Raw genomic sequence first — 13,326 nt, 5'->3', positions numbered from 1 at the left:
ATGTCTGGTTAAGCACAGTTCCTCAACTTTGAGGCTTTGAATGTCCTTTGCTTTGAAAAAAAAATTGGCATTAAAATCTATAAGCTCATTGGTGGGCTCTGTGCAAGTGAGTTCCTCCACCTGTGCATCTTTCTCTGTTTTAAAAATGACTATAAGGCATTATGTAGCCAAAACAATTTAGCAATTAGTTATCCTTCCCACCAAATTATCTCAGTTCTCTAACCCTCCACTCTTCCCTGGGTGCTCACCCATGGCCTTGTATCCATCAGCTCAGTGTTTCCTCTTAACCAGACAGCCCTTGTCCTACTGAGATTAACATCCTGCGTTTATCCCTAGTGAAACCAAAATATAGGGCCACTCTAAATTATCCTATTTCCTCCTCCTGTCTTTTGTGCTGTCTTTTCTTCATGAAAGCTGTGCCTGGGGGGCAGACAGAATGAGAACTGACCCAACAGTTTACATGTGGGGGACTCCACAGTAACCGTTTTTCTACAAATCACAAAACGAATGGTTTTAGATGCACTGAGGACATCACACTAGAGACCATTTCCCTTTCAGTTCAATTCGCTCATTTTACCGATAAAAGGTGTGCTGACTCCTAGTCCATCAGCTTTTTGATATTCACGGGCTTCTAAATGATTTTTAAAAATATACCTTACTTGAAGAGGAAAACTCAAGTATTTTTGCAAAAGTCTTTTGCTGTAGAACAACGGGACAGATTAAAGGTAGCTCACAAAATAAGGGAACATTTCTTAGCTGTTATTTTTTTTTCTCCAAATTCTTCTATACAGGTCCAGACAGATGGGCTACGTTTCCTTTCTATTAACTGAGGAGACAGAGAAGAATTGAGGACTGAAGCATGTCATCACTGTCCTGAATGTACTGAAATCCTAACAGGTTTAGCTGAAAAAATGTCCAAAGCACGCAGTGAAAATAAATTTAAAATAGGACCAACTCCAAACTATCTATGCTAGAATCCCAAGGCAGGCAGGGAAAACTGGCTCTTTGGAGGAAGGCAGTCCAAGAAGTAAGCAGAGTGACCTAGAACCTGTTCCAGTATGTTTGAAGTACTTGGGGATGGAGTAACCCCTTTCCTTTATTCATCTACATAGGTCCATGAGCCACGAGAACATGACTCCCCATGTGAAGCTCCTCAATACAAGACATCTAATTTCATGACGTAAATCCTTCCTCGGGTGGGAGGGGAGGGCGAAGTCTAAAGGATCTGAAATTGTGGGCCTATATTTTAATCAAAGTTCTGAGAATAGCTTTGAAGAAGAGTTCCTGGCAGTGAGGAATAGCAGAAGCAGCAAGGGCCTCTGGAATCAGGAAGACCTAGGTTTGAATTCTGGCTGTCACATCCTGGTGAAGTGACTGGAGTAACAAACATCTCTGAGTCTCACTTAGCACCATTTACTTCATAAGGCAATTTGAGGATTAAATGAAAGAGCACGTGCAAAGCACCTCACATAAGGCTGGGCACAGAGTAGGTGCCTAGTAATAATGATGTTACATTTGCACTGGGCAGTGAGCAGAAAATCTGGGGATGCCCAGAGGTGGCATGGCCAGGAGCTCCAGAAGCATGCGACTGTCATGGGGAAAAGGAGCTCTCTTCCCCAAAAGGTCCTATTCCAGTTAGAAACCAACTCCAAGAGACGATGCACAAAACACCAAATAGTCATCATTCAGCTCCTAGTCCAAGGGAATGCGGAGTTGCCTTACTTGCAAAGCTCCTAGGCGGTTCTGCCACTTGTTAACAGTGTGAACCTAGGCAAGTGACCCAACGTCTCCGGGTTTCAATTTCCTCATCCCCAAAGTGGGGATAACGATATCTACATTGCAAGAGCTGTTGGAAACATGGAAATGAGATAGTGTGAGAGAGCATGTATTGAGCATTTTCCATGTGCCAGGCACTATCTGAGAGTGTTGGGCACACTATCTTGCTTGTACAATACGTAAAGGTCCCTAGCCTAGTGCCTGAAACACAGTAAGTGCCTACTAGAGATAGGTCATAAAGAAATGTTAAGGGGCAGAGGAAGAACTACTCTGCTTCCAAGAGAAAGAAGATAATGTTGTGAGATATGTGGGAAGAAGGGATGCGGCTGGGAGAAGGAAAGTATGGTAGTTGCTGGGTAGGACTATCTCAAACCTTTTGAACTATTACAAATAGAAAATAATAAAACAGCCACCCGAAGTTCCCTCAAAGGACAGACCCGAGTTATTATTTTCATCCTGAATGTTTCTGCCTTTCTGAATCGGAGAAGAAGCTGCCAGGATTTCCAGTACATAGCAAAAAGTGATGACGATACCCTGCAGTGTATAAACTTGTGTGTGCACACAGCCATCTAAAGGAAACCGATGCTGGATGACGGGGGAGCATTAGGGTGTCTCTGTGACTGCAGCTCGATTTGCCTTCACAGTGTGGCCACAACTACCTCAATGGTATTCTCAATAGTGGGGTAAATAATTCAGTAGGGATAAGGCTTAGATTTTCCTCATTCTCTCTTAGTGCTTATGTTCTTGGCACAACACTGATGCACCACAGACAAGCCAGCATGTGGATGTGCTCTACGTGGATCAGGTAGAGCCCTTCTACATTGCAGAGTCCTTCAGTTTCTAAAATCATGGAGCTTGTATTGTTAGAACCAATGAAGTGACTAAAAGAATTTTAAAAAATAAGCCATCAGTCTGGACCTCTGTAGGTGAATGAAGGAGAAGCACTTTCAAGTCAGAGAAAAAAGTGTACTTAACATTTAGGATTATCAACCACTGCTGGTTTTCCATAATATATTTCATTCCTGATTTCATCTGAAAGAGATATGATTATTACTACCATTCAAAAAGTGGTACCTTATTAAAACAAAATGTAACAAAAAACCCCGAAAGTGGTACCTTATTAATAAGCTCTTGGAATGTCTTTGAGGTGGATTTCAGTTTTCTGTTTTGCCAGCACACCAGAGAACAGGCTCATTGGGTTTCTCCACCAAGAGGTATAACGTCTCAAACTCACCACCTTTAGTAAGCACTCTCTAACACCAAGAGTCTCTTACGAGAGTCTGAATTTCATTATAGTTAGGTGGGCAACGTAGGAAGAAATCGGGTGGAATCAGTTGATAAAAATTAATGGATTCACTGAAAAACATTCACCGAGTGCCATGCCCACTCAAAATAGACTTTACCACACTGCTAACTAGTTCACTCTGTGTTTATCAATAACTTAGAGGCTTCATTCAAGAAACTTACGGAGTTATAGTTATCTGAAACCCAGGGGTAAATCAAGGATCTTGTGGGGCCTGAACCTCATCTACTTTGGGAAATCCTGTCTAATAAAACATGCAAAATTATGAATACAAAAAATTGCTAGGACCCTCTCCCAAGACCTTGGAAGGGGCCTGTGTAAGCAAGGAGCCCTGAAGCGTAAGTTCAAGATAAATCCACCTCAGCTGGGGCCTCTAAGTTTTACACACTAAGTTAATGCCAGAGAAAGTATCGTTTCAACTTATAAACACCCCGGTAATATGTCACATAGGTAATAACATGACTTAATTCAAGGGGTAGCACCTTCCCTTGGCAACTTGCCTTTGAAAAGAGATGCAATAAAGTCTATTATCTCACTATGGCAAACATTTCCCGAAGCAGACTAGCTTTGTCTATTAGAAAAATGTGGCTCCAAACAAAGAAGGAGCCTCGCCCCCAGTACACACTTACTATACTGTGATTTCTTTCGGAAGGAACCGTGAATTAGTTTCAGTAGTGCAGCTCTATTCAAATCATGTGACATGTGTATGAATTGATTTTCAACGCCAGCTAGCTCTGGTTCTTTAATTACCTTTTTCTGTCATTTAAGATGCACGCAGAAACTCAACACAAACAAGTTGTTGCCTCATCCATTACGAATCTTTCCTATCCCGCAACCCATTGCCTACTTTGTCACCCCCCCACCTTGGGACCCTGCTGTACAGATGCCCGAGGACTCCCGTGTGCCTTCCCCTCAACACCCATCTTCCTCCTTCTGGTATGAAAGTTTCTTGGGGGCAGTCCCTGTCCCGTTCTTCTTTGCACCCCCAGTACTTAGTACAGTGTCAACATATGGTGGGCATGGCACTCAGTGAATGTTTTTCAGTGACTCCATTAATTTTTATCAACTGATTCCACCCGAATTTTCCTATGTTGCCCACCTAACTATAATGAAATTCAGACTCTCGTAAGAGACTCTTGGTGTTAGAGAGTGCTTAGTAAAGGTGGTGAGTCTGAGACGGTATACCTCTTGGTGGAGAAACCCAATGAGCCTGTTCTCTGGTGTGCTGGCAAAACAAAAAACTGACCCTGAGGACTCCTTCCCCAAGTGAGGCATCAGCAAATTAATGAGAGGAGAGAGGAGGCCACTGCAGATGGACGTCGGTGGCAACAGTTACTCAGCTCCAGACACACCCTCAACACCTTCATCTATTCTAAAATAAACTGTGTGAAATTGTATTTCTGAACCACGAGACAGGTAAGATAGTCTTTTCCAAAGTCAGGTTTAGAGGAGGATCTTCACCTTGTGTCTAAAATCCCACTCAGGCCATTGAACATACCCACTTATGACTTGCTATGTCACAGAGAAATCACGGAATTTTCCAGCTGAAAGGGAATAACACGCTTCTTACTGAAGAACAGTCAGGAAAGAAAGCATATGAAATTAGGCTACAGCAATGTATTCTCTTCATGAACGTTTTTCACACTCCAACTTAACAGAAACACATCTTTTTCCATACCTCCATACCTTTCCATACCTTGCTATTGCCCCCAGATCATTTACTTCAGAGGTATATACTTTTTACTCTGGGTGACTGGGGAGAGAAGTGTCTTGTGGTAAGTTTTCAGGAGTTCTTTCTGCTTTACCATTTAAAAGAAGCTGATGGCTGAGGAAGGACACACACTTTTGCTCCCCGGAGAACTCTGTGCTAAACTTAGTTCTTTGAAGCTTTATATTGCATGTATTGAAGCAGTTAGGAACTTTGCACATGAGCAGGAATCAAAGTTAAATTCAAAAGTGGAATTTCAAGGACCACGCACCTATTGGAGAAGCATCATTGTCATGGAGTCCCAGGATAATGCTGATTTGGGTGTTATTTGCTTGGGGTCTTTTATTGCCCACACCAAAGCTGAGTACTAGAGAAAGCAGAGTGTGCCATTTATGAGACAGACAAGTCTCTTGGCCTCTTTGTACCTTAGTTTCCTCATTTGAAAAAATGAATAGATTTTAAGACATACTTTTCAGAGTTCATACTAGGCTTATTATACCCACCGAACCAATAACTGTATGATGTTTTTACACATAGTTATTGTTTTTTACATGTATTCATTTTCCATTTCACTTACACTTTGTGTAAAAACTGCATTCCATGCCAGGCCTGAAATGTTCCAAAGCTCAGTTCTATGAGTAAATTGCAACCAAGATTTCTAAAAAAAAAAAAAAAAAAAAAGACACAAGCAAAAGAAGAACAAAAGATATTCTTTCAGAACATTTATCCTTTGGCAGTGATTCCAATTTATATATGATGAAACATAACCTCAATACTCTCTCCATACACTGAAGAAATCTCACTATGGAAGATACTTACTTTTTGAAAAAAACTTGCACGAAAGATTTATACTTTCATGTTTATACATGTGGTGCATTAGATACAAATCAGTCAGTGTTCTATAAATACTTGTGTCAAGTAATCTTTATTTCTCTAGGAAAATGTTTCACAACATCAGCATTATTGACATCTATGGTTGGATCGTCTTTGTTAGGAGGGGCGGTCCTGCGCATTGTGGGGTGTTTAGCAGCCTCTGCCCACTAGATGCCAGGAGTTCATCTACAGTCTGACAACCATAAACGTTTCCAGACAGTGCCAAATGTCACCCGGGTGCAAAATGACCCCGGTTGAGAACCACTGCTCTAGAATGATTCAGTCTGATCTATATAAAATTCTCACACTAATCTTTGCTACAGACAGAAAAGATTTGCTACATAATTTTAGTAGCTTTCTACTAATAAAATTTCAATCATATTTCAAAATGATTATAACAAAGAGGCTTATAATTAAGTTTAACAAAAATTCCAAGTATAATGAAATTATATTTGTAACTTACATAAACTGCAAAAAAGGTAGTGCTTCAAATGTACCTCTTTCAATAAATTGTATGTTATTGCAGGATAAATCTCTAGAAAAAGTAAAAGGAAAATATTGCCTCAATTATCTATTAGATATCTAATGAGTAGGATGATAGTATTGAATAAGTAGCTTTTGCCTAAACTCTGAATCTCAGGAATTGTTTTTTGAACCTTCCAGAGCCCCTAACTCTACTTACACTGTCCTCACCTCTCTTAAAAGAGTCTCACCTTCAAGATCTTCATAAATAAAATCCACAACTATAGATCTTGATAGATCTTGGAAGGAATCTCTCCTGAGAGCAGAAGAATTGATTAGAGGATCTTTTGTGGTCTCATCAATTTCTAGATTATGAGGTCAAAGCTTTTATCTCCACATACAATAATTTCTTTTTTCAAAAGATTTATTTATTTATTTATTTATTTATTTCAGAGAAAGAGAGTGAGCGAGCGAGCGAGCGAGAGCACAAGTAGGAGGGGCAGAAGAAGAGGGAGAGAGAATCCCAAGCAGGCCCCGCACTGAGCACAGAGCCCAATGCGGAGCTCCATTTCAGGACCCTGAGATCATGACCTGAGCTGAAACCAAGAGTCAGATGCTCAACCAATTGTGCCACCCAGGCGCCCCTATAATTATAATTTCTAATATTAAAAGGGATATTCTCACATTAGCACAACTTCTTGGTTTAGGTCTATTTTTCTAGGCCAATTCAATAGCAGAAGAAATAAAAGATATCCTTTCATTTAACTTGAAAGGAAATCACTCCTCTAATCAATACATAACTTTGAACTAACTCAGACTTATATTATCATATTAATAGAAATTCATTTTTGGTCATACACTGCCTTAATAGTCCATGAATTTATTAACTGCTTCAGTTGCAGGTAGTGAGACAACAATAAAAACCACATGGTACTGGATTTTTATTTGAAAACACCCATTCTTGATTATAGCTGACCCTCTTACTTCCACTCCATCCCAGCTTAGTTCCTCACTTTCCACCTAGTCTTCTGATGGGCATTGCCATATCCAGTCTCTCCCTTTCTAATCCATCCTACACACAGTTACCAGATTCATTCTCCCGAAGTGGTTGTCGAATACCAGCATCACTTGGGAACTTAATCAAAATGCAAATTCTCAGCCCTACTGTGGACTGAGCAGTCTGTAATCAGTAACTGTGTTCCGACAAGCCCTCCAGGTGACTCTGCTGTAGGCTAAAGTCCGTCCTGGAGCACTGCAGTGATAACCCAGTAGCTTGGCATGTTATCCATGGCCTTCAAAATCCTAGAAGATCTGGCTCCAACCTCCTACTCTACAGGTACAAGATATTCCTGCATTTGGCCTTTCTCCCATTCTCCTTTGCAAGCTTATTCTTCCCAAGATGTCCGTCTGATGATACCCAATAGCTCTTCAAGGTCCAGTTCAAACAGCATTGCTCTAGTAGCTTCCCTGATCCAACGTGAAGTCTTTTTTCCCTCATCTGTGTTCCAAAAACAACTTCTATCTCTCATTGCCCATATCCATTTCTCCTTCTCCTTCTCCTCCTCCTCCTCCTCCTTCTTCTTTTTAAAAAAATTTTTAAGTAGACTCCATGCCCAACCTGGGGCTTGAACTCATGATCCCAAGATCAAGAGTCACATGCTCTACCGACTCAGCCAGGCAGGCACCCCAATTTCTTTTTAATATACTTATTTTGGCATCCCATGTCCACTGAGCATAAACTCCTTGAAACTATGGACTAGTTGTGTTCATCTGCATTGCCTACCATGTTTAAAACTGACACAGGGACATAAACTCAAATATTTATAAAATAAACAAATAGCTGAGTAATGAGTAGCAGAAGCAAAATGACTGTTTTAAAAGAAATGTAGTTTTATGACTTTATGGCTCCCTCTTCTGCACCTCTCCGGCACCTTGTCCGCTTAGTGCTTTACACATTATGGCTTGAGCTTCTGTTTATTTTCCTTGTGAGATCATGAGTTCCTACAAGGGTCAGAAGCCTGTCTTAACCATCTGTGAGCCTATGATACTGGGCACAGTACCTGTCATATTAGCTTTCGATTGACATTTTTTTAAATGAATGAGAATACTTCAGCTAACATGAAGTAATTGGTTTACAAAGTATTTCACAGTAGAAGTAATGAAGGACCTAATCCATTGAGCAGTTTATCTCATTTGTTTTTTTCCAAACTGTGTTTGTAAGGTTTGGAGTCCAGATGGCAGAGGTATCCAAGAAGACCAATACAAGGGTGGCTGTTTCCTAAGACTTGGAAGGTTTGATCATTTAAAAGACTATTCTTAATATCATATCAGGCTCTTTTTACCCACTACCCTTAAACCTTCTACATTTACAAGAAGAATCTATTTGCTAAAGAGCATCATTAATAAGGATTAATGACGTACACAGCTCTGGATGCCATGGACAAAGAAGAAAAATTGAACCAGGCATCTGGGTGGCTCAGTTGGTTAAGCGTCTGACTACGGCTCAGGTCATGATCCCGGGGTCCTGGGATTGCGTTGTCCCGCATCAGGCTCCCTGCTCAGTGGGGAGTCCTCTCCCCTTGCTCCTCCCCCCTGCTCATGCTCTCTCTCTCACTGTCAAACAAATAAATAAAATCTTTTTAAAAAATTAAAAAAAGAATAAAAATTGAACCTTCGTAACAAAGAATATAGTATCCCTGTATGTCTAAATCCATAGAAATACCATGCAAGCATTTCCTCCTTTACAATGAGGCTGGAGAGATTTTATTTTGTAATTTGTGAAGTTAGGGGCATTTCTGATATGTTTCTTTAGCGTAAACATTTCTAACCATACCACTTAACCATCATTTTATTTTATTTTTTAAAGATTTTATTTATTTATTTGTGAGAGAGAGAATGGATGAACGCACAAGCTGAGGTAGCGGCAGGCAGAGGGAGAAGCAGGCTCCCCGCTGAGCAAGGAGCTCGATAGGGACTCGATCTCAGGGTCCTGGGATCATGACCTGAGCCGAAGGCAGATGCTTAACCGACTGAGCCACCCAGGAGCCCCTTATTTTACTTTTTTTTAAAAAGAGTTTATTTTTCTCAAGTAACCTCTATACCCAATGTGGGTTTTGAACCTACAACCCCGAGATCCAGAGTCGCTTGCTCTACCAACTGAGCCAGCCAGGCACCCCTTAACCATCATTTTAAACATCTATTTTTAATATTGGTCTAAGAATTCCCACACTGAAATCCTTAATCTGTTCTCTTGGTAACTTAATATGTACTTGATAATACTGCTTACATAATTTACCTGCTTAGTTAAATATTTAATATTTAAATATTTAATTGAGCTTAAATTTTAAAAAAATTCTGGGTTAATGGCATTCAAATTAATCTAAGTGTTCTATATTTTCTTGTCCTGTAGGTGATAATTGGAGGTTAACTTTAATTCCTCTCATTTTATTAAACCAACTTTTAAAACCTTTTCTGTAAAAGCCAGATAGTAAATATTTTGGGCTTTGCAGGCCACATGCCGTTTCTGTTGCATATTCTTCTCTTTCTCTTCTTTTCTCTTTTATAGCCCTCTAAGAATGTAAAAATCATTCTTAACTCATAGGCTGTATAAAGACAGACCATGGGCGGGATTTGATCCATGAGCCATAAACTAAATATAAATGTAAGCAGATGGTATATGAACACGTAGGAAACAAGGTGCATATGGGTGTCCATAATTGCTCAGACCTCATTACCCCTTTTGCTCTATAACTGTAGGGTCTTTTTCTGTCTACATCTTGTATATAAAGTTAAAAAAACTGAAAACGCATAGAAGACATTTAATGCTAGAGATGGGTTGGGGCCCTACAGACTTACAGAACTGTAGAATTTTATTGTTAGAAGAAATTGTCGCGATTATCTAATTTGAACCCCATATTTATTTTATAGATAACTAAAAAGTCATAATAAATGATTAATTAACTTACAAATACTGGAGGGATAGTAGGCCTTCAAATGAGTCCTTATGTAATTCGGTCAAATAATTTTCACTGAGAATTCTGAAAAATGAAAAGGTTATTTTTGCATCAAAATGCAAAATAACTACAACTATTTACTACCTAGGATTAACTTCCATATGGGAGGGGAAACTTGGGTAATGGTGCCCCGTAAATACACTAATTCTTATTTAATTTAGGAGTACTGATCTCTGCTCTGTTTCCATTCAAATCCTTCTTTTCATGTACTCCTTTGTGTCCATCTCTCTCCATCTCTCTCTCCCTCTCTCTCTCTCTCTCTGTCATACACACACACACACCCCTATCTACTCTTTGCACCAAAATGCATATTTAATGCCTACTCTCTGGATCACAAAGTCTCTGCTAGAACCCAGCTCTGGGTGCCAACAACCCTGGCAGAACTGCCATTTCCTCCTCTCTTTTCCCAAATTCTATTCGGAAGCCCCATACACAACTATAGCAGTGTGGCAGAGAAAGCCGTTCGTTTTTTTTCTCCCCGACTAAAAACTATTTTTGAGAACTAAAAAAATGTTCATTAATAAATGTTCAGTTTAATAATTACCAAGCAAATACCCATGTAACACCATTCATGTCAAGAAAAAGCCCTGCCTGCATCCCAGAAGCCCCCAGTGTGCCCCTTCCAATCACAACCCTCTCTCTGATTCCCCAGAAGTAACCACTATGCTGACTTTAATAACAATTTCCTTGCTTTTTGGTTTTTTTAATTTTTTTAAAGATTTATTAATTTGAAAGACAGAGGGAGGGGCAGAGGGAGAGGGAGAGAGAGAATCTCTAGCAGACTCCCCACAGAGTGGGGAGTTGAAATCTCAATTTGGTTACTAATTTTTTTTATCAGAAATACTTGACTGTATTTAGATTTCATAAAATTTACAGTTGAAAAGCTAACATCACATACCCACATTGTTGCAAACATATTTAAACATTTTCTAATAACTGTTGAATATCCGTTTTTTAATTTAAATTTTAAAATAATTGAAATTAACTAAATTAAAAATTCAGCTCCTCAGTCACACTAGCTACTCCCAAGTATTCAGTAGCCACATGTAGCAAGACATGCAATACTAGGCATTGAAATGAACCAACCTCAGCTACATGCAACAATATAATGAATTTACAAGATAATGTTGAATGAAAGAAGCAACGCAGAAAATAATACATATAATATGATTCCATTTATATAGAGTTAGAGTTCAATTACAAAGAGCCCTGTCCCACGACCCTGAGATCATGACCTGAGCCCAAGTCAAGGTTGGATGCTTAACCAACTGAGCCACCCAGGCACCCCTAATTTCCTCTCTTTTTAAATGTAGTTTTACCTATCATATGGCAGCTGTAAACAACATAAGTTAGTTTTGCCTCTTCTTGAACTCTAACTCTAAGTTGGATAGTGGCTTATAGGTTGACTTATCACCTCATCACTTACTGAAGTTTGAAATAGATACTCCATAGGAAACTCTGGAACTAGAGTTGGGGCCTCCTATTGGACTGGACTAGGTCCAGCCTCCTCGGGGCGCTCTGCTGGCCGAGCCGGGGCCTCCAGCTGGGCTCGGGTGGGCCCAGCCTCCTCGGGGCGCTCTGCTGGCCGAGCCGGGGCCTCCGGCTGGGCTGGGGTGGGCCCAGCCTCCTCGGGGCGCTCTGCTGGCTGAGCCGGGGCCTCCGGCTGGGCTGGGGTGGGCCCAGCCTCCTCGGGGAGCTCTAGTGGCTGAACCGGGGCCTCTAGCTGGACTGGAGTGGGCCCAGCCTCCTCGGGGTGCTCTGCTGGCCGAGCCGGCGCCTCCGGCTGGACTGGGGTGGGCCCAGCCTCCTCGGGGCGCTCTGCTGGCCGAACTGGGGCCTCCAGCTGGATTGGAGAAGCCTGAGCCTCCTCGGTGCGCTCTGGAGGCTGAGTTAGAGTTACAGTAAGTACCAGATCCACAGGTTAACAGTGACATTGGAGAAGTTTGGCCACTGAGCTTCATTCTTACTTAGAGATGGCACATTCACCTCATGTGCTATTGGCTGAGGTACCATCTCCTTAGATGGCTCTGGAGGTTGAGTGGAGGCCTCCTGAGGGGTCGAAGGTTCTACTTCCTCAGGGGCCTCTGTCGGTTGAGCTGAGGCTTTCTGCTGGACTGAAGAAAGTTTGATTTCTTCAGGGGTACTTGAAGGCTCAGCTAGAGCCTCCTGTGGGTTTACAGCTTCCTTAAGGATCTCTGGAGGCGGAGATGGAGCCCCCTGCTGAATTGGAGATGTTTCTATTATCTTCAGGGGGCTCTGAATGTGGGGCCTGGGCCTCCACCTGAGGCAAAAAAGATTCAGCTTGCTCAGGCAACTCTGGATGATTTGGGGTCTCCTGCAGGAGTGGAGGAATTTCAACCTCCTCAGGGAGCTTTGGAGGTTGATCCGATCCCCCTGGGAAATCCATTGGTAAGTTCACCTCAGGATATAGGATATCCATACTGGAATCTGAATAACCATCCTGCAACTGTTGTTGTAGGTGGTCTTTATTTGCAAATTGGTTTGGAGTTCCAACAACTTTGGCAAGCCTTTGATGCTGAGCTAGATCTTTCTCCAGGTTTGGGGGTGAAACAATAAACTTGGTTGGCTTTGAAATGTGACTATCCAGAGGTGGAACAAGTATTTCAAATGATTGGTGATCTTTAGCCTGATCTAGACCTACAGTTTTAATCTTAATTTGAGTCGAGGAGGCGGAGCTATGGTCGGATTCTGAGCCCAACCTAGCCTTGGAACCACCTCTGGGAGCCTTTCAAGCTGGGTTAGCCTGTCATTCAGATCCTGATCTGCCTCTGGGGGCAGCTTGCCAACTGAATCCGTGTCCAGGAACGGAACCAAAGTCTCAGTCAATCCTTAGGCAGGGCCAACATCTGGGCTGGAGCAGAGGACCCCTCTGCTGGCGGTGTAAGGGCCTGGGGCGATTCGGGCAGGAATTCAGAGGAGTGTGAAGACCAGGGCTCGGTGGGCCCCAGGAGTTCGGAGGTCAGCTGGGCAGGGTCCAGGGCCCACTCTGGAGGCTGAGCTGCCTGGACCAGCAGCCACAATGATTGCCACGTGCGGAGGAGCAGTGGGGCCCAGAGGCGCAGCCGGGACATGACACGCGGAGGCTCTGGATCAGCACGCGCCCCAACCGGAGCCGAACCGTTATGGCAGCCCCGTGACGCGCGCACCGTTCATCACTGCCTGCCCCTCCC

General features: G+C 42.1%; 2 pseudogenes; both read right to left on the bottom strand.

The window, feature by feature from the left end:
- The window catches only part of LOC118545882 (leucine-rich repeat-containing protein 37A3-like), a 32,604-nt pseudogene extending 20,478 nt beyond the window's left edge, over positions 1 to 12,126 (bottom strand).
- Positions 11,289 to 13,318, bottom strand: LOC144379922 (leucine-rich repeat-containing protein 37B pseudogene; annotated as a pseudogene).
- Between the last annotated feature and the right edge of the window lie 8 nt (positions 13,319 to 13,326).

The sequence above is a fragment of the Halichoerus grypus genome, chromosome 13 (genome assembly GCF_964656455.1).
Source record: "Halichoerus grypus chromosome 13, mHalGry1.hap1.1, whole genome shotgun sequence".
NCBI classification, from domain to species: domain Eukaryota; kingdom Metazoa; phylum Chordata; class Mammalia; order Carnivora; family Phocidae; genus Halichoerus; species Halichoerus grypus.
This window is presented reverse-complemented; position numbering and strand designations above follow the sequence as displayed.